Source organism: Rhinopithecus bieti, unplaced genomic scaffold (genome assembly GCF_001698545.2).
Source record: "Rhinopithecus bieti isolate Rb0 unplaced genomic scaffold, ASM169854v2 scaffold_6113, whole genome shotgun sequence".
Classification (NCBI taxonomy): Eukaryota; Metazoa; Chordata; class Mammalia; order Primates; family Cercopithecidae; genus Rhinopithecus; species Rhinopithecus bieti.
This window is the reverse complement of record NW_016805390.1, coordinates 1,677,174-1,702,285: the sequence shown is the minus strand read 5'-3', so window position 1 is coordinate 1,702,285 and position 25,112 is coordinate 1,677,174. Positions and strand designations below refer to the sequence as shown.

At 36.7% G+C, this 25,112-nt stretch overlaps 1 pseudogene; it reads left to right on the top strand.

Annotated features, from left to right (window-relative positions):
- Nucleotides 1-21,722: 21,722 nt before the first annotated feature.
- LOC108529785 (uncharacterized protein C2orf27-like) lies at nucleotides 21,723-23,449 on the top strand (annotated as a pseudogene).
- The last annotated feature ends 1,663 nt before the right edge of the window (nucleotides 23,450-25,112 follow it).

Below are 25,112 nucleotides of genomic sequence, written 5' to 3'. Positions count from 1 at the left end.
TTAGAGATATATAAATATGTCAAAATATCCCCTTTAGAATGAAGTTCCACTACTGGTTCTTCATTTTATGTAGTATACTAATATATATCTTCTAAACTCTGTTCATTTAAGTGAGAGGTCGTCAGTCAGAAGCATGCAGTAGTGAAGCCAGGCTTGGGGGATTGTCGGAGAAGAGAAATGTCACTATCAGCTTGGAATTTATTGTTTGAATTGCTTTTCCGGGCCCCCGACATGCTCATTCTGAATCTCCAGGTATGTGGATATAATAAACAAGCAAAACATCATTATCTTCAAAAGGCATCGGCAAACTTTCTTGTTCAAAGTCCAGATAGTAAATATTTCAGGATGGTGGTCCATGCAGTATCTTGCAATTACTCTACTCTGCGACTATAACACAAAGGTATTTGTAGTTGGCACATAGATGAATAAGCAATTTGGGCTGTATTTCTTGAACCACGTCTTACTTATCTTTCCTATCCTCAGCTGGCAGTATCTGATATGTGATTTGTGTTTAATCAACATTTATTGGATTAAATTGGATGCAGTGGAATTGCATTGAACTGAAATACAAAATGTTTCATGTAAAATAATCTACTTAAATAACTTTATTTTCAAATATAGAAATGAAAGCCTAAATAATTGAATTACTTGTATTCATATACTGTGTGAAAGAAACTATTATAATTTGCAACAAAAATGTTTTATTTCATCCCAGTATATTTGACTTATCAGAAAACTATCTCAAGATATTACTGGACAAATTATATAATTTCCTGAAAGGACTTGAACTGTTTGTTAAATGATGCTTCCTTTTTTTTTTTTTTTTTTTTTTTTTTACATTAGAGTTGACCCTTGAACAACCTGAAAGTTAGAGGTACAGAAGATTAAACAGTCAAAAATCCACATATAACTTTTGATTCCCCAAAACTTAACTATTAATAGCCTATTGTTGACTGGAAACCCTACTGATAACACAGTAAATTAACACATATTTTGTTTGTTATATGTATTCCATACTGCATCCTTACAGTAAAGTAAGCTAGAGATCAGAAAATATTATTCAGATAATCATAAGAAAGAGAAAATACATTTACTATTCATTAAGTGGAAGTGAACCATCATAAATGTCATTACCTTCATTGTCTTCACATTGAATAAGCTGAGGAGGATGAGGGAGAGGAGGGATTGGTTGCTTTCTCAGAGTTGGCAGGAGCAGAACCGGTGGAGCAGGTTGCATGGGAGGCAAGAGAGGCAGGCACATTCCGTGCAACTTGTATTGAAAAAAATCCATATATGAGCAGACCCAGGGAGCTCAAATTTGTGTTGTTCAAGGGTCAACTGTGTATCTATATAATTCTCATTGTACGTGAGAACCCCATGTACTGAGGAAAGCAGATTTGAAATTAAATGTAAAGGAATAAACCTAATCGAAAAGGCATGGTGAAGGAAATGCTAAAATTTACTATTTCAATATAAAGTTTAATAATTATTCTAAAATACACAAATTTTGGGAAACTATGAAATATGTGTGTATACATTTAATTAATTCATCCATTTATTTGTTGGTGTCCATTAAGCAAATCTATTTGTATCTATTATGTTTGATGTCATATTTCAAGCATCACAGTTATAATTGTGAGTAAAAGATGGGGAGGATTTTGTCCTCACAAAATTAAGAGTTTATTGCTAAAAAAAAAATACAAAGTTACTATCTGGTTGCTTATTAAGTGCTAATTTGAGAAGAATTTGAAAGCCGCCTTTTTATTTGTACTGATAACATAATGAGTTTTATAATAATATTGAACATTAAATAATTTAAAGCATAGAATACAGAGCATGGGCATGCACACATATAACTTGGTGGTTTATAAAATGATTATTATCAGGATTTGATATATAGGGTTCCATGCATAACATGTTGATGTTTTAATATAAATTATCATGCATACTATTTTATTTGTATTTAAGTTTATAAAATCAAGTATTTGAAGCATGAAACATAAAATAGGAAATATTTCTGTTTATTTCTACAACTATCAATCTTTCTGTTACCTTGCTGCTTTGATAGAAGTAAACAAAATAATTTGTTTTCATGTTTATTTTGTATAATCTCAAGATGCATATTTACCAATATCCTTTTTGAAATTTATTGTAATGATTCAGTGGTATCTTGTCTACTGAGAGTTTGACCCCTAATTTCACATCATCTGCAAAACATAGCTGCAGAACTTGGGTTTTTCATTAAGAAATTGGAGAAATTAAGTCCTTTGTTGAAACATTTGTATAATGTTTGATATTGGTCTATAAATTTCTTGGCATGGCAACTGACATACAGTGACTGAAAAATAAATTTATTTGTACTTGTCTTTATGTTATTAAAAAAAGAATTTAACACATAATGATTTGCTAATTAAATGGGATCATTTATGCCCACACTCGCAGAGCACCCTAAGTACTGAATAAATGAAATTTCCCTTGTTTGTTTATTCATAAAATCTCTATGTAATGTATTATGCTGCATTTGAGTCTTCCTCAGTGTTTAACAATTTATTTCTAGCTATTTTCTTTTTTTTTTTTCTTTTCTTTTTTTTTTTTTTGAGATGGAGTCTCGCTCTGTTGCCCAGGCTGGAGTGCAGTGGCCGGATCTCGGCTCACTGCAAGCTCCGCCTCCCGGGTTTATGCCATTCTTCTGCCTCAGCCTCCCGAGTAGCTGGGACTACAGGTGCCCGCCACCTCGCCCGGCTAGTTTTTTGTATTTTTTAGTAGAGACGGGGTTTCACCATGTTAGCCAGGATGGTCTCGATCTCCTGACCTCGTGATCCACCCGTCTCAGCCTCCCAAAGTGCTGGGATTACAGGCTTGAGCCACCGTGCCCGGCCATTTCTAGCTATTTTTCTAATATTTTAATGAAGTTTTGTATTTAATGCATTTACCAGATACAATAAGAGCTTTTCCCTTCAAAATAGGACTTTCCATTCCTCACCTTTCCTATTGATATTATTTCTGGTTGTGTAGTCTCAAACACTGTTTAATTTCCACACAATTTTTTTGGATCAGACCAACTTCTAAAAAGGAAGCTCAGCTTCTCATAAGGAAGCTCATGACCATAGAAAAATTCAATCTATACCCACAATTAGGAGTTTAAAATTATCCAATCATGTGAGTTTTCAGAATTTGACTACCTTAATTTTTAATTAAACATTGAAAATATTTCACAACTTGACACGTAACAGGTTTAAATCCAGTGAACTTTATTATACTCCCTGAGAGTTATACAATATTGTATTATAGAGAAATAAAATTTAATTATTATATTTTATCCTGTATACTACATACATGATACATATTAAACAAATTTTCATTTAATCAAATATTAATTTTTTATTCATACCACATATTATGACTTTGTGGAACATAAAAGATAAGTATGCCCCATAAAGAGCTCCACAGTTTTACAACAATGCATGGATTTCAACGTACAATAAAATAGTTACAGCGAAGTAATTTTTGGCAGCTATATAGTGACTAGCTCTGTGCCATCTATCTATCCATTCTTTTTTTTTGCATATAATTTTCCTTTTATTTTATTTATTTATTTTATTATACTTGAAGTTCTAGGGTATATGTGCACAACGTGCAGGTTTGTTACATATGTATACATGTGCCATGTTGGTGTGCTGCACCCATTAACTCATCATTTACATTAGATTTACTTTAAGTATATCTCCTAATGCTATCCCTCCCCTCTCCCCCCACCCCACAACAGGCACCGGTATGTGATGTTCCCCTTCCTGTGTCCAAGTGTTCTCACTGTTCAGTTCCCACCTATGAGTGAGAACATGCAGTGTTTGGTTTTCTGTTCTTGCAATAGTTTGCTGAAAATGATGGTTTCCAGCTGCATCCATGTCCCTACAAAGGACATGAACTCATCCTTTTTTTCCATTCTTTAAAGGATCCGTTTTTTTTTTAGTGGTCCCATAGAAGATTGGACTGACCTTCACACAAATTTTGTTTGATGTTGAGATGGACACACGCCAAGATGTTATAAAAAGATGTGTTACTCACATATTGAAGCTTTTTGATAGTAGAGAAGACTCCTATGTTAGTGAAAAAATGACTTCAACAAAGGAAAGAGCAAGTGGCTTTTGTGTGTGTGTGTGTGTGTGTGTGTAATAGGTGGTGGGGCCCGAGTTAGAGTTCCCACACACTGGTTGGGTTTGTCTTGCTTGAATGTCCTTGTTGGTTTCAAGGGATTGAGTTTCTGGTCTTTCTTAACAACTTGTCCAGATGTGAGACAAAAGGTAAATAGCAGGATATAAAATTTATCAGGAATCAAACATCCAATATTAAGTTACATTATTTTCTACCCTTGATGTTTAAATTTGAACTTACTTAAGTAAGGCATTGAAGCACATAACTTGAAACCAGTAAGAAAGGTTAATGTTCTGTTGAATGCCATGTAATGGAGCCAATCATTTGGCATTTTGTGAAGGAGAATGTGTGTCTTGGTCACTATAAATGATGTCGTGAACTTTGAAGGGCATAAAGAGTTTGTTGTCAATGACTTGTGTTGTGACTTTAGAATGTGCAGAGATGTGTGTGGCTTTAATTTATATTTTTGGCTATCTGTTAGGGCAAGAAATTACCAGAGTTCTTTACCCTAAAGGAGCAACTTGAATAAAGAATTGTTGCCATTGGCTGGACCAGAACTCAGACTATTAGCAATGGCCCAAGAGTCTATAAAATGTGAAGATGGAGTCTATTGTTGGTCAGGGAATTCTCTAACACTAAGGCGACTGCCTGAAATTTAGCCAATATTTCTGACCCTTGGGTATTACCCTTAATGAGAGATATCCTGGTTAGGAGATGGAAGGCAGCAGCTCTCCAATGGCTTTCATCATGCATGATGATATCATTGTCATCCATACAGTATGCAGGACTCCAGTTTCTGTCCACTTAGTTTTCTCAAGTTGTTCTCCAGTCGTTCTCCACGTGGCCGTCTATTGTTTCATTGCATCTAGCAAGGGAAGCAATTTCTAATTCTAGGTGGGATGAATATGCCAGAGGTCCTTGATTCTAGTCTATCATTTAAAGTACCACTTTCTCTTCCATAGCACATGAAAATCTTTCATGCTTTGGCATATTATGGGTTTAAATTCAGAAAGCTTTTTGTTTTTTTTGAATCTGCCTCAGTTGCTGCCTCCATGACTCAGTCATAATGGGCAGCAAAGTATGGAAACCCATAGTCTCAAGACATGTAATAGCATCCATTCCCAGAAGAACGCAGCATGTAGCTATCAGATAGTGCTCCAATGGTATGTAGTGTAGGGCCAAGAAAGTCAGTTTTTGTATCAGAAGTCCATTGTTGGACCAGAGATTCCAGCAGACATGAGAGGAGATCACTAAAGCCTCTATAAGAAAAATCTCTGAGGGACAGAGGAAGTCTAACAGGAATGTCTGTTGTACTGCAATTTGTACAGATTCTAGAGTTTTCTTTTTAGTAGCAGTCTCATTCTAAAATGACTGAGTTAGAAATATTAGCATAAATAGGCTTAATTGTAATTTCTAAATGGGGACTAGGTAGTTTCCAGAAAGCAAATGACTTACATAATATTGGGCTTGTTTAAATGTTGTGAGTTCTAAGGGGTAAAAAATTATTTTCACATATTTCTTAAAAGTAGCAAGAAATAATTTAACCAAATAAAGCCTAGAAATGTTTATTGAGGTGGCAGGACCATTTACTTTGGGTCAGTGGTTCATCAGGTTGTTTTGTTTTGTGTGTGTGTGAGGGAGAGCTCCTTTTTGAGTATTTTTATGTCCTGAAAAAGTGCATAAAATGCATCATATATTTATAAGAGTATTCCTTCATAAATTTCCAAATCTGTATCATTATAGTTACAGGCCTTTCCAGTGGCAAATGTTGCTTTATTGGGCTTATGAATTGAGTATAAATTAGCTCCCTGGCATGTTTATGAGCCATGACACTCAATGAAACCCAGCACATTTGTTGTTGTTGTATGTTTTATAGTTATCAAATAGGGTGATTATGTCCTCTGGCCCTTTAAGAGTGGTGGAGTAAAACTTTTGGAGGTCGCTTTTCATAAGAGTCTATCTCATGGGTGAGCTATGGATGTTTTACCCTATAACTCTAATAGAGCGGTTCCTTTTTGGTGGAAGTGGTACCGAAGGCAGCAAAGGCTTTTTATAGGCTGCCAGTGAGCCTTCTGGTTTTAGGAGTGTAGAATTCAGCAAGCCAGATAGCAACTTCTCTTTCAAATCTAAGTGACCACCCAAGGGTTCATACTGCATAGGATATATTCTTTTCCCTGAGCACTTAATAGTATCGGCCAGACATTTGGCTGAAACACACTACTAGTGGTCACAGGGCAAGAGTCCTTCCCATGACTTAAGCTAAAATTGGTAACTACATCTTATGCTAAAATTGAGGAGCACAATTCAGTCTAATACACCTGATAGGTCCATACAAATACACATGACTCAGAGCCACTATAAAGGGGGCCCTAATATCATATCACTGTGCCTAAATGTCAATCAAAATTTCCCACTTAAGTTAGCTAAATCAATAACAGAATCTTGGTCAAGCTGAGCAAATTCAGCAAACAGCAGCATAATTCAAAGTGCATGCTTGTGAATGGGCAACAGCAGAGCTAAAAAATACAAATAGCTACAGGAATCAGCCCAAAATGCATGCACAGTGGCAGGTAGCAGTGCCACATTGTAAGTCAAAGCAACAGAAGAAACACCACTGGTGGTGGTCATTGCCTAAGACACCCTGCTCATTGTGCCAATTGCTTTGTGGTTTTCTCATGGAGAAACAGGGAGATCATGGGCCCTGAAAGATGTATCAGTCAAAAATTTAAAATGGAGTAAGATTTTATTTATAGTTACCTAATATTTTAAAATGATTCATACAGCTGCATGCTGGAAAGAGTTTTACTTTTATGTCTAATTGTATATATGGGTGAACATAGTTAAAAACCAATACTTATACCTGCAAATTATTCTTGCCATGTGCTATGATCTGAATGTCGATTTATCTCTAAAATTCATGTTGGAACATAGTACCTGATATACTTTGCATTTGTGTCCCCACCCAAATCTCATGTCAAATAGAAATCTTCAATGTTGGGAGAGGGGCCTGGTTGAAGATAATTGGGTCACATGGCCAGATTTCCCCATTACTGTTCTCATAATAGTGAGTGAGTTCTCATGAGATCTGGTTGTTCAAAAATGTGTAGCACCTCCCCTTTCTTTTTCTTCCTCCTGTTCCATCCATGTAGGATGTGTCTGCTTCCTCTTCACCTTCTGCCATGAATGGAAATTTCCTGAGGTCTCCCCAACCATGTCTTCTATACAGCCTATGGAACTGTAAGTCAATTAAACTTCTTTTATTTACAAATTACCCAGTCTTGGGTATTTCTTTATAGCTGTGCAAGAACAGACTAATTCAACACCCAATGTAATATGATTGAAAGCATAGCCTTTCAGGGGGTGATTCAATCATGAAAGTTCTACCCTCTTGAAAGGATTGGTGCCCCTATAAAAGACCCTTGAGGGAACTTCTTTACCCCTTTTTGCCCTTTCAACATGTGAGAACACAGCAACAAGGTGCCATCTTGGAAGCAGAAAGCAAGGTCTCACCAGAAACCAAATCTGCTGGAAACTTGATCTTGGACTTCCCAACCTCTAGAACTGTAAGCCAAAAAGAATCAGTAGCTTATTAATCACCCAGTCTAAGACATTTGTTATGGCAACCTAAATGGACTAAGGCAGCATGTAATGTAACACAATAACAGGTTTGATATGTTATTACATTTATAGTCCCAATTTTTAATCATATTGCATTAAACTCTAAGTCAGCGATAGTTGTAAAAGGCACATACGTATGACATTGAATAATTCTTCAGTTCATTCAGAAAAAAATAATTGAGATTGAAATTTATGTGAATTGACCAGGAAGTTGCATCAAAATTATCAAACAAATCAAAAATCTTAATTACTAAAGTCTTTATATCTCAAAAAATGTTTTCTCAATTAAAATATTTCAGAATTTCAGAGTTACTGCCATCTTTGGCATTCTGCAGCTATCATTCCTTCATTCCAAGTATTCCATTTTTTTCTGTAATTTTTACTGCTTAAAAGTGTGAGTTATCAAATATTTTAATTCTTCCCCCAAAATTCTGATAATTACTAAATGTTCTTCCCATTGACAGAATTTATGTCTGTCTCTCTTGATTATGGGACTCTGTGAGTTCATAATCAATAGAACATGGTAGAAGTGAGGTTGTTTCAATTTCTCAGTATCTTCTACTTCTGATACATAGGTACAATAACTGTTGAAGCTATTAATTACAATGTAAATAGTCTTAATCGCCTTGGAGTATCATGCTGTGGGGGAAAGTTAGGCTAGCTACTCGGACAAGTTATGTGGAGAGATGCTTGTCCAGCACTCAACCGTTGTGTCATGTCAGCTAAAACATTAAAGCATACATAAGTGTCTCCATAGTTTCCCATCCATATTCTAAGTAACAGATTCTAGCTTAAATAAATACTTGCTGTTGTTTTAAGCCACCACGTGTTTTGTCTGTTATAAAACAACCAATACTGGAACCAAATTTGGTGCTTGCAATTGGTGTAGTACCATAACAAAATTCTAAAACACTGGCTTCAGACAATTTATTTTATTTCCAGCTTTGGGCTATTGTGAATAAAGTGATGTAGGAAGTAGGATTCTAAAATGCCTCCCTGTACAATATCCCCACCCACATTTCAGGGACTGTGATTATGATGAGATTATCACCCTCAAGGTTTTGTAAGACTACAGGGTAAAAGGAATTTTACAGATATAATTAAAGTTACTAATCAGTTGATCTGGAGTTAACTAAAAGGAAGATGGTCTGGCTTTGCCTTATGTAGTCACATCCCCCGCTCCCCACCTTTGTTTTCTTTAAGTTCTGGGATATATGTGCTGAACTTGCAGGTTTGTTACATAGGTCTACATATGTCATGGTGGTTTGCCGCACCTATCAATTAGTCATCTAGGTTTTAAGCCCCGCATGCGCTAGGTATTAGTTCTAACGCTCTCACTCCCCTTCTCCCAACCCCGCTACAGTCCTCAGTGTCTGATGTTCGCCTCCCTGTGTCCACATGTTCTCACTGTTCAACTCCCATGAGAACATGCAGTGTTTGGTTTTCTGTTCCTGTATTAGTTTGCTGAGGATGATGGTTTCTAGCTTCATCCCTGTGCTTGCAAAGGACATGAACTCGTTGGAGTTAACTAAAAGGAAGATGGTCTGGCTTTGCCTTATGTAGTCACATCCCCCGCTCCCCCACCTTTGTTTTTCTTTAAGTTCTGGGATATATGTGCTGAACTTGCAGGTTTGTTACATAGGTCTACATATGTCATGGTGGTTTGCCGCACCTATCAATTAGTCATCTAGGTTTTAAGCCCCGCATGCGCTAGGTATTAGTTCTAACGCTCTCACTCCCCCTTCTCCCAACCCCGCTACAGTCCTCAGTGTCTGATGTTCGCCTCCCTGTGTCCACATGTTCTCACTGTTCAACTCCCATGAGAACATGCAGTGTTTGGTTTTCTGTTCCTGTATTAGTTTGCTGAGGATGATGGTTTCTAGCTTCATCCCTGTGCTTGCAAAGGACATGAACTCGTTCTTTTCTATGGCTGCGTAGTATTCCATGGTGCATATGTGCCACATTTTCTTTATCCAGTCTATCATTGATGGGCATTTGGGTTGGTGCCAAGTCTTTGCTATTGTAAGTAGGGCTGCAATAAACATACATGTGCATGTGACTTTTCCTTTTTTTTTTTTTTTTTTTTGTTTGAGACAGAGTCTCTCTCTGTCACCCAGGCTGGGGTGCAGTGGCAAGATCTCGGCTCACTGCAAACTGTGCCTCCCAGGTTCATGCCATTCTCCTGCCTCAGCCTCCCGAGTAGCTAGGATTACAGGCACCCACCACTACGCCAGGCTAATTTTTTTTGTATTTGTAGTAGAGACAGGGCTTCACCATGTTAGCCAGTATGCTCTTCATCTCCTGACCTCGTGATACACCCATCTTGGCCTTCTAAAGTGCTAGGATTACGACCATGAGCCACCACACCTGGCTGCATGTGTCTTTATAGTAGAAAGATTTATAATCCTTTGGGTATATACCCAGTAATGAGATTGCGGGGTCAAATGGTATTTCTGTTTCTAGATCTTCATCACTGGACAGTATAGAAATGCAAATCAAAACCACAATGAGATACCATCTCACACCAGTTAGAATGGTGATCATTAAAAAGTCTGGAAACAACAGATGCTGGAGAGGATGTGGATAAATAGGAATGCTTTTACACTGTTGGTGTGAGTGTAAATTACTTCAACCGTTGTGGAAGACAGTGTGGTGATTTCTCAAGGCCCCTTTAAAGTATAGCGTTTCCTCTATCTGATAGCAGAGGAGAAAGTCACAGCATTTTAAGGGACTCGAAGGATTTGTCATACTATTAAGGATTGAAGATGGACAGTTTTATATGCAAAGAGTGAAGAACAATCTCTAGATAAAAGACTCTGAGATAATAGCCAGCAAGAAAACTGAGGAGGGTGTGCCTCTCTCTTATAACTGCACAGAAATGAAGACTATCAACAATCTGAATGAAACTGGAAGTAGATTTTTCCCTAGATATTTCACAAAGTAAATTATTACGGAATGGACTTTCATTTAAGCCTTGTGAGACACTAAGGAGAAAACAAAATCAAACCTATTTGCACTTCTGACTTAGTGAGCTGTGAGATAATTCATGGGTGTTGTTTTAAGCTGCTCATTTTCAGATGATTTTTTTTTCACAGCAAGAGAAAACTAATATAAATTGTGTGCAAATTACTGGATAGGTATTTTTGTAAAAATATATTTTCTTTTCTCTTGGGTAAAAAACTAGGAGTAGAATGACTACATGATTAGCTACGACTATCTTTAGCTTCATGAAACAATGCCAAAATGTTTTCTGAAGTTATTGAATCATTTTTCGTTCCTACTACAAATGTGAGAATGAGTTAGAGCTCCATATTCTTGACAAAACTTTGAATTTTATATATATATTTTAGCCATTCTAGCTGGTAAGCATGTTACCTCATTCCTACTTTAATTTGAATGTCTCTGATAACTAATAATGTTAAGAATCTTTCTATGTGTTTATTGGTTATATATTATTTTGTAAATACATATTCAAAATATTTTGTCCATTTTTAGTTGATTTTTTCTCTATTGACTTTTTGAGTTGTTTATGCTATCATGTATTCTGCAAAATATGTCATGGTAAGATATGTGTGTGTGTGTGTGTGTGTGTGTGTGTGTGTGTGTGTGTGTGGGATTCCCATCAAACATATATATGTTTGTGTATGTAAATGTGTGTGTGTGTGTGTGTGTGTGTTTCCCCAACAGGTAGCTTACATTTTCATTTGCTTAAATATGTGTTTGAAAATCAAAAGTTTTAATTCTTACAAAGCCTTGTTTATAATTTTTTTAAATTTTTGTGCATGTTTTCTGTGTCTTGACTATAAATTTTTTCCCACTTATATTCCCTGAAGGCATTATTTAAGAAGAACTTGTAATAACCGTTTTGCAGCCATAGTGTTATACCCCTTTTACTTCACATGGCTCTGAATCTACAAGGTCATATTTTGGAGGAGAGTCATGACTGAAGAACAAGACGTTAGTATTTAACATATTTAAGTAATCAGTATATTATTTCAAATTGTTATTTTCATATTTCTAATTAAATGTAACCTTTTCAAAATAGAAAATTATTGCTGAGATAATATTCTCTGAATCTAATTAAAGGAGATTCAAATTAGCTTGCAAAATAATCACAATTTCAAGATCATAGTAACATACTAGTAAAAGTAAGATAATTTTATCTTATTTTAATCAACATCCTTATTTTATTTTAAAAGTGTTGAATAATTAGGGTTGAGAAATGTCCAATTTTACTTTTATACTTTTCACGGTAACTTACCTCAAACCACATTGGTTATGCAATTTATACACTCCTCCACCCAAAAAACCCTCCAAAACCTCGGGTTGCCAATATAAAGGGAACTAAACATGCTCATTTGAGAATCACTTAAATGATGTTATCATTGTAGCTGCCAGGTTCAGGATCACCGGGTTGTAGATTTAAACTTTGACTACCCGCTAAAACATTTTAACTCACACTGGATTACCTGTATTTCTTGCATTGGCCATTGTGGATAGAAGAAGCCAAATGACTATGCTTCCAGCTAATTTACCCTTGCTTAAGATACATTAAATAATCTTCCATGTTTAATTTTTTAATACTTGCAGCTGTTCCGTATTTTCTTTTCAGTCTTCCCCTCTTTCTCTGTCTTCTCTGGTTTTAATTGAGCATTTTATTCATGATTCCATTTTCTCTTATCTTTCATCATATCAATTATACATTTTAAAAATTTAGTAATTGCCCCAGAATTACTAAATTGCTTCAGTAATATAGAGTTACAACTAACCTAAGTCCACTTTCAAATAACACTATACCACTTCAGAAGTAGTGCAGATAACTTATAACAGTATATTCTCGATTTTTCTTCTCACCTGTTATAACATTATTGCCATTCATTTAGCTTATCCATGTGCTATAATTACTAAATATATTCTGGGTAGTATTAATTTAAAAATCTTTTATGTATTAGTTCATAATACAGGTATGTCCACTAAAGTCAACGTCCCTCAGATTTTGTTTTTTGAGGGTCTTTCTTCTCCACTTTTATAAATAATTTTACTGGATGCAGAATTCTAAGTTGATGTTTTCTTTCTTTCAATGTTTTAAATATTTCACTCCACTATCTTCATGCTTTCATGGGTTCTGACAATAAATCCAGTGGAATTCTCAGCCTTGATACTCTATAGATGGGTGTTTTTCTCCCCTGTTGGTGCTATTCAAGACTTTTTCTTTATCCTTGGTTTACTGCAGTTGAATATGATAAATCTGGTTGTGGATTTTTTTTTTTAATTCTGTTGTGTAGTTCTCTCTAAACTTTCTGAATTTATTATTGGGTGCCTCTATTAATATTTTAAAAATATTTGCCATGGTTACATCAAATATGTTGTCTGCCTTTTTTCCCCTTACTTGTCATTCTGGCATTCCCATTACATGAGGATAATTAGGCTTTTAGTGTGAATTTTCATCTTAATATGACTAGGAGTTGTTTCACACTGGGAAAGAGAACCTTTACAATGAAATCCTAAGGCTGAGTTTCAACTCAATGTGCCTGGTGTCTTTGTAATAAAAGGTTAGAACACAGACAGGCATAACAGGAAAACCATGTGAAGAAACTGGAAGGTGGTCATCTAGAAGCCAAGGAGAGAGACGCTCAGAAGAAGGCAGTTCTGTGGATACCTTGACATCTAGTCTCCAGACCTGTGGGAAAATACATTTCTGTTTTTTTACGTCCCCTGCTCGGTGATACTTTTCAATAGAAACTTTGGTAAACTAATACAGTAACTATTTTAAAATACACTGAGCGTATTCTCTGTAAACTGACTGGTCTTCTACAGGAAATTATGTTACCAAAGTGGTAAAAATAAAACTCAAAAATAAAAATGCAAGCAGAATTAATACACACACATACACACATACACAAACACACACACACACACACACACACACACACACACAATGAAAGCTCTATAACAAATGGAATAATTAGAGCCTCCTCCTGAGAGAGAAGTAGGTTGACTGGCCCCCAGACGTAGATCTTCTTTCTTCATATAATCCTTGTAAGTCTCTAACGTCCAGTGTGATTTTGATATCAGCACGTGGCTTGCTGGAGTATGTTCTAAAAAGAGCAGCCAAATCAAATTTGTGTGTGTGCGTGTGCTTAATCAGCCCATTTGCTTTGCTGCTCTTTGAGCAGCTAGAGAATGCCCCATCTTGACAAGTTTCCCTTGTTGCTTTAATTTTTTTTTTTTTTTTTTTTCCTTTACCCTTCGGCTATAAAACATTCAAATTCATGTGGGGTTTGTTTGCTTCTTTTTGTGTGTGTTTGTTTTTCCTTCAGGGATAGAATGGTGGAAAGGCCTGGTCTCTTGTTCTCTGCATGCTAGCAGCATGGCAAGCTGGGAATTTCCTACTGCAGTAATTCACTTCTCTTTTAAATTACCTATTTGTTGTAGACCTTTGTTGATGGATATACAACTTTGCTGACACCATCTTAGTATCTGGAACAGACTTCTTTGAGGTGCTCTCAGTATCCTGGCCAAGTCATGCTTGTGGCCACCCACTCATGGAAAAACAAACACAATGACGATTTTAACCTATTTTACTTGACAGTCTTGGTGCAATTTATTTTAAAAGAGAAAAAGAAAAATTTCAAACAAAATTACGGTTAGAATTTCTTCAGGTAACTGAGGGGCACCGTGATGGTAGACAAATGTAAATGCCTTAGGAAATATATCAAAAGGGCATCATGCACAATATTGTTGATGTAATTTGAAAAATCATGAAATATTTGCATGAAATGTGAAAGCATTAGGTATATTCAACAACAACAACAACAACACAACAACAACAACAAAATTAAGGCACATAGCCAGTCACAAAAACTCAATAAACGCATTGTCTTTTTAGTCAGCTATTTATAGGCTATTTACAGCCATACTTCCATCTACTTTGGTTTACTTTCTAGGCACAGAAATTAGTAGGGTAATGAAGGGAATTTGAGGAAGAACATTGTATGTATCTTTTTTATTTCCACAAGGAAGATGAAACTTCTCTTTTTTAAGTCTCAGTTGATGGATGGGTAGTTAATTTTATGCCTGGTTTGACTTCTGTAGATTTGCGGATAATTTATATGACTTCAATGAATGGATTGACAGTTCATATTACTTAGATCAAAGATGTAAGACCTACATGAAATTGGATACTGACCTTGCCTTGGGTGGTTGGTTACATGCCCACACTTCCCTGCTTCTGATGAAAAAATAATAAAAACAAATCTTGGTAATCCTGTGGAAGAATTGTTTGGGGAAAGCAAACAGCATTATGGTTTATCCCAGTTTAGAGTGGCAGACCTTAATTTATTGCAAATCAATGCATATAACCCTAATAGATTAGTATAGCGCTGAAAGGGTTTGAATCACTTTTTAAATATTCTATGATATGTATTGACAAAGTGCTCCCCATCTATGTCAACAAATGTCTTGGGATGATGTTGCAGACTTCACTTTCCACATGGCCCAACTAGATGGTCAATTTTTGCATGTCCCATCCACAGACATCACTGGAAAACCATGACCTAACATTGTCGGAGCCACTTGATATATTTAATGAATGGCCAAGAATCAAAGGTGGACTGAGTAAGGTCTGAAGTCTCATTAACTGCGTTTTTAGTAACTTAGGAGATTTAACTGCAAATCTGAGTTAGCACAAGAGAAACTGAGGCTGATAACAATCGCTAGGTTCTAAAACCTGGCCCATTTGACAAGGTCAGTTACCAGATGAAGAAGTTTACACTGTTACATAGCTGCTGTGTGATGATAATATTAATGGCCTCAATTTTTACTCTTCCCTGTGTAGATATTTATCATTATAGATAACTTTCCACAGTTCTGCTTTTCTGACTTTGTACTCAGCCATGTAACTCTTTTTGTACAAAGGGATAATTGTAAATGTTATACCATAAGAAACTTTTTCAACTGTCCATTCGCTCTTCCTGAATTTTTCCATCTCTAAGAGAAGATGATGTCCAAACTAGGCTGATGAAAGAAGAGAAATGTATGGTTTAATTACCTCTATTGTCCTAGACAACAATGAGTAAAATGACACTTTTGTAGGGGAATACAACAATGACTAGAAAAGTTACCCAGCCAAACGAAGATAAATTTTCTACCTATAGCTTCATGAGCTAAACAAAAGCATATAATTTTAAGCCACTGAAATGGGAGTGGTTTCTTTTTTTTTTTTTTTTTTGAGACGGAGTCTGTTGCCCAGGCTGGAGTGCAGTGGCCGGATCTCAGCTCACTGCAAGCTCCGCCTCCCGGGTTCACGCCATTCTCCTGCCTCAGCCTCCTGAGTAGCTGGGACTACAGGCGCCCGCCACCTCGCCCGGCTAGTTTTTTGTGTATGTTAGTAGAGACGGGGTTTCACCATGTTAGCCAGGATGGTCTCGATCTCCTGACCTCGTGATCCGCCCGTCTCGGCCTCCCAAAGTGCTGGGATTACAGGCTTGAGCCACCGCGCCCGGCCGGGAGTGGCCGGTTCCACACCATTATGTGCAGAATATTAAATGTGTGGGTTCTCTCTCAATTGAAATATTTTGGTCACTGTGCATGCAGACTATCTATATCTAACTTAAAGTGTGTTACATTGGGAACTTTGGACATTATACTTCTTTCAACTATTCTACTTTTAAGTTTGCTCCTAAAAAACTTTATTTATATCTGTAATTTTTGTGGCATTTCCCTCTACTTGAGATATGGCCATACCCCCACTTGTAATCATTCGAGAGATTATAAGTAATAATCAGTGACTTTATAGAAGATTAGAACAATAACAAAGAATTTTGGGGACAATAAACCATAAATTTACTTACAATCTCACCAACCAGAAAATAAATGTATTGTTATTCTATTGTTTTATCTTTGTCTTTTTATGCAGAGATAAAGATAAATTAATGATAAATTTTATTAATTTTGCTTAAAACATTTATTCATTAATTCAAGAAATCCATATTGAGGGCCTACTATGTACCAGGCATTGCTGGAGATACTGAATTCAAATGAAATTGTCTAAACAACTATATAACAGACTTTATTTACATTAGATTTTTGTCTAATGTAATTTCATAGAGAGTTTTGCATTTTTAGAAACATCTTATTCATATACGATTTTCAGGTTTACATTATTTATCTATGTATGTATATATCATACTTTTTAACCAAACATTAACTGCAAATCACATATTTGTACATCATTTATATATTTAATTTCTATAAATAAAAATATAAAACATTCCTATATGTTAAGCTATTAGTACCCACAATTTCTAGGTCAGAACTACTTCACTCCTGGTGGACCTGACCAAATTGATCATTAACAGAGTTGGATGTAAGGGGCATGAATTAATTCAGTGGTTTAACCCAAAGCAACCAGGATTGAGTTCAAGCTGAAATAACTGAGAAGTATTCAGGGTTTAATGAAGTAAAGTGAAGGATGATTCTCAAGCCCAAAGAACTTCAAAGAGCAAATCTGAACATTAGGACCCAAAGGGATCAAGATTGAGGTTCCAATAGTAGTATTGTACCAGAGATTCCATCCAGACATTTAGGGCCTTTTTCTATTTCTGCATTGATCAGAATCAGGTCTCAGACATGTGTATACCCAACAAAGAAAACCAACCATATACTAGAGTTCTCCCTTTTCTCTGTTAAAACCACTCTAAAATTCAACTAGGTTGTTTTCCATTTCTATCTTGGTGACTGTTTCATGGATAAATCTTATCTAAGATTGTTATGACTGTTTATGGCATTAACAATCAAATAGGAACTCTTTGATATAATATTACTTGAACTAAAAGAGTTGATGTGTACTGATTGAGTTTTCTGGCTAAGGGAAGCAAATGCAAGATAAGTCAACCCTAAAATAACTACTGGCACTAATGACTAGTTTTCCTACTCGGATGCAGAATATTTTGATTGACATTACAGTCAATTCAATCACAAAATAGCTGTCAGCTTTTTTATGTTCCTGCTCATTCATATAACCTGTGATATTTCATTTCCCTGTGGTATTTATAGCAAACAGAGTTCTTAAGCATTTGGTTCCTTACAATCAGTGAGAATATTGCAATTGGATTTTTGTAATCAGTGGTTAACAAAACCTGTTACAAAACAATTTAAAACATATTTTGCTCATTTTTGTGCATTAGGATTACCACTTCCTTCTGTATTTTCATTTAAAATGGATTGAATAAAAAGCTAATGACATATTTCTCACAGTTTACCTCTATTGACGTTACAAATCCTGCTGTCAGTTTGACAGTAGTCCTCCTTACCATGAATGATTCAAGGAACTGTGTATAACAGTAATATATTGCAGTAGACTTTAAATTCAAACATTAGCCTAAAATCTTTGTTTTTCTGGATGAGTAGGGAAGTTTTAGAAGACGAAAATTAATGTGCTGAGGTCTGAGGTGAAACATAAGGGGTAAGTATGGCCCATAATATTGTGAGACAGAACAAGGTCAGCCATATGAAATAACAAGGCAGAGATATATGATGAGACATTAAACTTGGCAGGGAAATAGACTACCTGAAATCTATGATGGTCAAAGGTAGCACTAGTAGAGACTGCTTTGTGACTGAAGGTCTTAGTAACTGAATTATTGAATCTAAACCAATTCTGAAAATACCAATGCGTCATACTGTGAAATTACTTTTCTAAAGTTATTGCAGGCAAGTTTCTGCTCTGTTAAAATTTAAACATAGCTTCCAGAAAAAGAAATCAGAAATATAAGTATATATATAGATATATAGCTCCCAAGTTTAATTCTTTGCTTAAGACACAGCTGGAAATTATAATTCTAGTTGGTTAAGGCCCATTGATACTAAATGCAAATAATTTATATTATTCCAAGAAATTGCAGAATAGTAAAAGCCTGTTAACTCCACTTGATTATATGTCATTGATAATATTTGTAAATTAACAAAGAATGAAATTATTGAGCTGAATGAAAACTAAAATATTCAATATTTAATTGATCACTTAGAGAGAAGGAAAATAAAGCGATCTATAACAGTTGGAGAAAAAAATAAATTGATTCATAAATGTGTTTCAAGAGTGGAGATACAGAAAGTGAGCTGTCATGCTTAATAGTACCAGCATCCTACATTTCTACTGGAAGATAGGACAAGCAATTAATATCAAGCACCTTGAATCAGCAAAATGCAATAGCTAGTAAAATTCCACTACAGTTAAATTTGAGACTCTGAGAATAAATTTCAAATTATGCATATTCAGAAATCCTAACATGATTATGACACTATATTTATTATATCAGTTATAGTATGTGCATAATATGCTGCACAATCAACACCCTAAGTGACAATCTCCAGTCTACTGTCTTCTCCTGTAATCATAATCATAAGTTTATACATAAAAACTTAAGAATATTATCAGTAATCCCTTCTATTATCCAAACCCAACCAGTTATATGACCTTAGGATTTGCTATCATGAGGCAAACATATTAAAATCTTCTAAATAACACTTCATTGACAACAAAGCATTCATACCTTCGAGAATTTTGGCTACCCTGTTGTTCCATTAAAATTCAAAGCTATCTTTCAAAAATATTACTACTTCTCTCATTTCTCTTAGAATATACAAAACATTTATCACTTGTCTACCTTGAATCCAAGAGAATTCTCCAGTTAATCTTTTGATTCTATCTGTTCCTCCTTGCCCTCTCTCCAGTGTTTCTACTGGGAAATTTTTATTGCCATTTTACTGAATTATTTGTACAGTACATATCAAGGATATTGATCAGTTTTCCACCCTACATTTGCAATTTTAAAAAGTCATTCAATTTTAATTCTGTTTACAATAATTTTGGTTTCTTTAAAATATTAAGACATCATTTTAAATGTTTGTCATGTCTACTTATACATATTTTCATTAATTTTATACCTTAAAATCCTTCACCAAACAAAGATTAAATATTCTAATTCTTTTACATTTTATATGTGCAAAGACATCTATTTTCACTGAATTGTGATGCCTCCTTTTATATTATTTAAAGATTGCCCCATATCAAGCACAGTTACTTAAATACAATAAATGGTTAACAAAATTCTTTGGTATTGAAATAAATTGGCTTGCCATTAAAGGTAACAGGAACTGAACAACATACAATTGTTTCTATTAATATTATATACAAATTGCTCTTATATTAAATTTGGGTTATGTTAGCCAACATTCTTTCAGTATGACAGGTTAAATATAACAGTAAAATTTTAAAATGCAATAGAAAAAATATTTTCCATTTATTAAAAGCTTTAAGTATTCCACTGTATGACAGTCATAATTTTTTATATTTTCTAAAAAATAAACCATTTATACTCTCTTAGTTGAAAATGGAAATAACTATATATTATGAACATAGAAATAAGGAATAAAAATAGTCCAAAATTATATTAACTAGACTAAAAATGGGTTGTGAATCCTCATAGTTGCAAACCTGCATTATCTTGGCATTTTGTTCTATACAGCATGTCATTGGTTTCCTCTGAATTCCATAGTTATTTAAATCAGAATATAAGAGATTGAAAAAATGTGTATTGAAATGGACTGATCTTACACGATGAAAGAACACTTGTAAAATAGTGCAAGACATTTATATCTGTGCTAGAGAGACCATCTGACTCTCATAAGTAATATTTGGTTATTTTCAATGAGCAGAAGAAAAATAATTACCCCTTTGATGTGTATTCTAAAAAAGACTTTCTGACCATTTTTTCTGTAGTCTATAAATACATTAATACATTGGGCAGACCAATATGCACCTGAAACTCTCAGCTATCTCAGCAAATAAAACATTGAAATTTCACAGACATCATTTCAATCCAATTTTCTAAGGGAATCAGTCCTTATGTACCCAGGGATCACCATGCAAATGATCCATAGAGATGATATTTCTAATACCTTAGAAGTCTGCTACTATAAGGCTTTTTCTCCCTATTAGTCATCTTATTGTCACCATGTCCTAGACTTTTATATTGCCATTAAACTACCACCTCTCAATAATCAATTTCAAACATTCTTTTCCCCAAATACCACTTTCTATATTTTCAGCTCACTCTCTCCAGCCTCCCAGCTCCAAAAATAATTTAACCATTTAGGGACATTGACCCATGGATCCAACTATCTTTCACCCAATCATATCTTCACTCAATCAATCGCATGTTTACACTTTTACTTTTTTTTTTACCCAATCACATCTTCACTTTTCTCCTTCCTCAGTTTGAATTTCATGATCAGTCATTATCACTGTCATTCATACCATTCCAATACCCTAGTTTCTCAATCACTTTATGTTAGGCTTTTGATACAGCCTTATTTAAATGCAACATTCTACTTACATCTTGTCTGCCTCTGTGTAAGTGAAAGTGGTTGGAATGACACATTAACTCTACATATCCACAACAATGCTGGCTGGTTGGTTTCACTTTAAATGTATGATTCACTAACCACAAATGGACCCACAATACTTAATTCTATGTTTCCCTTGTCTATGTACCCTCCCGGTCTCCTACTAGAATACTGCTTTATCCTTGCTCTACAAAGTCGAGTAAATGTAAATAGAAAATAACTTGTCTAGGTTTTCACTACTATCTCCACCAACAACTTTCACCTAATCATATCTACTACCTTCTCAATCACTACTGTAGATACTCAGTGCCTTTAGATACGAACAACCCCTAATCATATGCAATTAAGCTAATATCCCCTGAAAACTCAAGAATATTGCTGCAGCAATTCTCTTCTGTCTCTTTTATGTAAATTGATTTTTCCTTCCCTATTGAAATATTTCCCAAAGTATGTAATTTTACCCCATTAAAAAATATATAAAATATATATATAATATATACATTATATATATATGTATATGTGTGTGTATATATATTGCTCCAGCTATGCTCCCACCTCAGAAGGATACCAGTCCTCAGGCAGACATCAGGCCCCAGGTGGACACTGATCTCAAGGTGTACACCAGGCTCCAAAATGACAACCAGCCCCAGAGGTACACCAAAGCCCTAGATGTAAAACAGGCCCATGTCGAACTCCAGAGTCATGTGGACATCAGGCTGCAGGTAGACACCATGCCTTAAGTAGATACATAGGCTCCAGGTGGATATTAGACCCAGTCCCCATGTGATTGTCAGGCCCAGGTGAAAACTCAGGCCTTAGGTGCACATCAGGCCTTAATGGACACCCAGGCCCCAGGTTGAAACCCAAATCCCAGGTGATCACCAGGCCCCTGATGGACACCAGGCCTTAGGTTAACAACGGGACCCAATAGGCCATCAGTCCACAGCTGTATACCAGTCCCCAGGTAAACACAAGGCCCCAAGTGAAACATAGGCCCAAGGTGGACACCAGGCCCTAGGTGAACACTCAGGTCTGAGGAGGACATCTAGCCCCTGGTGAACATCAGGCACAGGTGTCCAAGCAGGCCCTGGGTGGACATAACTGTGTACAGGTACAGAATTGACCTGTGGGGAGGGTGAGCAGTCAGCAGTCCAGTGGGGTCCTTAGTAGGTCTTATGGCAGGTAGGGGCCAAGGGGATGGAAACTTAAAGACGCAACCTCACTTCCTTGACGACAGACCTGAACAAAACTTAGAACTCTGGTAACCAGACACCCATATCCTAGAGCCAGCCCGGTAGCCAGCTTACTTGGTGGGAGATGTTCAGGAGAGCAAGATGTTCTTGGCCCACCTTTTGAGGGTCCTGCTTCAGGAATGGAAAGAGTGACAGCCTTTTCCAATGATGCCTATGTAGCTCATTCCTCACCCCAGACGCCTCTGGCCATTTACCAGGCCAGGTTTTACCAATGATCCCATCTGGGCCACATCTGCACATTGTCCCTGTCTGGCTGGAGATTCTGGAGCCCATCAAGGCACAGGCATATATGGTGAGGTGGCCTGCAGTCTGGAAGACTTTGTGGGAGTCTTTCTTTGGGGGCTAGAATTCCTTTAAATTCAGCGAGGTTGTTTCCACGTTTGGAAATTCCAGTGGAAAGTGACTGTTGTTGATGACTCTTTCTCCTTTTTCAGCTCCTGCTCCATATACAGCAATACAGGAAATTCCAGTGCCAGCTGTTGAGCTAGTGCCAGCACCAAGGGAAGAGCTCCCTCCAGGGACAGCGCTGGAACTAGAGGCAGCTCCAGAGCCTTCCTGCCCCTGCCCTGGTACAGCCAAGGACTAGCTCAAAGAGAAGCTGCCTGACATCATGGAACTTGTTGTAGCCACTGGCCTCAGTCCTGGAGCTGAAAGCATGGGTGGAACTAGCGGTGACAGAGTAGGGGTGGTCAGCAGAGCCCCAGCCAGCAGCTCCCATGCTGCTCCCAGTCATGGGCACGGTAGGAGCCATGCAGACAGAGATCAGGGTGTGTAGCCTGGGTTTCTCTATCTCGCTGGAGAGAGGCTTCTCTCATTCAGCAGAGTTGCAGCCCTGCTGCGCAGGACCTGTTCATTCTGCTGGTGCTGGGGGTGTATATATGCTGGCAGGAGGTGATTGAGAGCAGGAAAAGGAGCCTGCGAGGAGGGGTTCCAGCAGCTCTTCCTGTTCCCAGAGGTGGCCTCCTCCTCCAGGCATGGAGGTCTGCCTGCAACTGGGCATCTGGGCTGTTTGCCCCTGATCTGCTGCCAGGGACCGGATCTTCTTAACAGGCAGGCAGGGGTTCAGGGGACCAGGGGGCAGCTGCAAAATGCACAGGAACCAAAGCTTCCAAACTCAGCACTTGTGCCCCGGGGTCTCTATGCTGCCACCTGCCTTAGGATTTGTTCATAGTATTAGAATTACAAGTTTATAGCTGGGCGTGGTGGCGGGCGCGGTGGCGGGCGCCTGTAGTCCCAGCTACTCGGGAGGCTGAGGCAGGAGAATGGCTTAAACCCTGGAGGCAGAGCTTGCAGTGAGCCAATATCGCACCGTTGAATTCCAGGCTGGGCGACAGAGCGAGACTGCGTCTCAAAAAAAAAAAAAAAAAAAAAAGAATTACAAGTTTATACAATGATGTTTAAATAAAGCTTGACTTTTTGAAACTTCGTGCCTTCTTTAACTCCTTAGTGTGTGATGGTGTTTTTGAGGCTATCCTGAAAATCTCTGATAGTTGTGTCTTTTTGTTGTGGTTGTTTGTGTGATTGAATTACCATCAAATCAACTGTTATTGGAAACCTTTCAGGTATGGCTTTTAGAAAACCCTGACCTACTTTTGCCAGTTTTGACTCTCCGGTTTATTGTGGAAAGAAGGATCATGTACATTCATTTCTCCAGCAGATCAATCACGTTTTGACATCAAGGATTTGGCATCAGAGTTTCCAAAAATTATGTGTACAAGCTGATATGCTGGTACTTTAGCAAATTCGGGTGCCAAAAACAGAATGCCATAGACCAGGTCGCATATAAAATTTATTTCTCATAGTTCTGGAGATAGTAAAATCCAAGGTGAAATGGCCAGCAGATTCTGTGTCTGCTGAGAGGTGGCTTCCTGGTTCATAGACAGACATGTTTTTACTGTGTCCTCACATGACAGAAGGAATGAGGAAGCTCTTTGTGGTCCCCTTGATAGGAGCACTAATCTTATTCATGAGGTCCCTAAACATATTTGTAAAAAGCTTCATCTTGATCCCTCTTCTCTCTAGAGCCACAAAACTTTTCCCCGTTTTCTTCTTAGCAAAACTCCTTCAAATAGATTATATTTGTTACTCATGGTGTCAAATGTTTCTCCTCTTATTTTGTCTTCTGTGTATAGTGTTGCTAATGATTTACCAATGACTTCAAATTGCTAAATCCAATGACATTGTTTTGTCTCTCATATCCGTTGACCTATAAATAGTTTTTGTTAGGGCCAATTACTTTTTTCTCTTTTGACAAACCTGTGCTTCTAGGGCAAGGTCTTGCTCAATTTTCGGTGGTCTCTCTTGCTTCCCATGTATTCCTTACTTTTGAATATTAAGATGTTCCAGAACTCAGCCTTCTAGCTCTTCTTTGCTTTATGGCTGTGAGTATGATAATGATCATCAAGTTTATTTATCTACTTATATATATCTAGACTGATATACCAAACTGTCAATATAACATGTTCCTTGTATATTTAATAAACATTTCAAACTTAACTATATAAAAACTGAGCTCCAGATATTTTTCTCAACATGTGCTCTTCTCACAGACTTCTTCATTGTGATACAGGTAACTTCATTTTTCCAATTGCTCAGGTCAATGGCCTATAGTCAATCTTGAAACCTCCTTTGTAACATGTTCACATTTGATACGTCAGTAAATCTTGTTACTCTACATTTAAA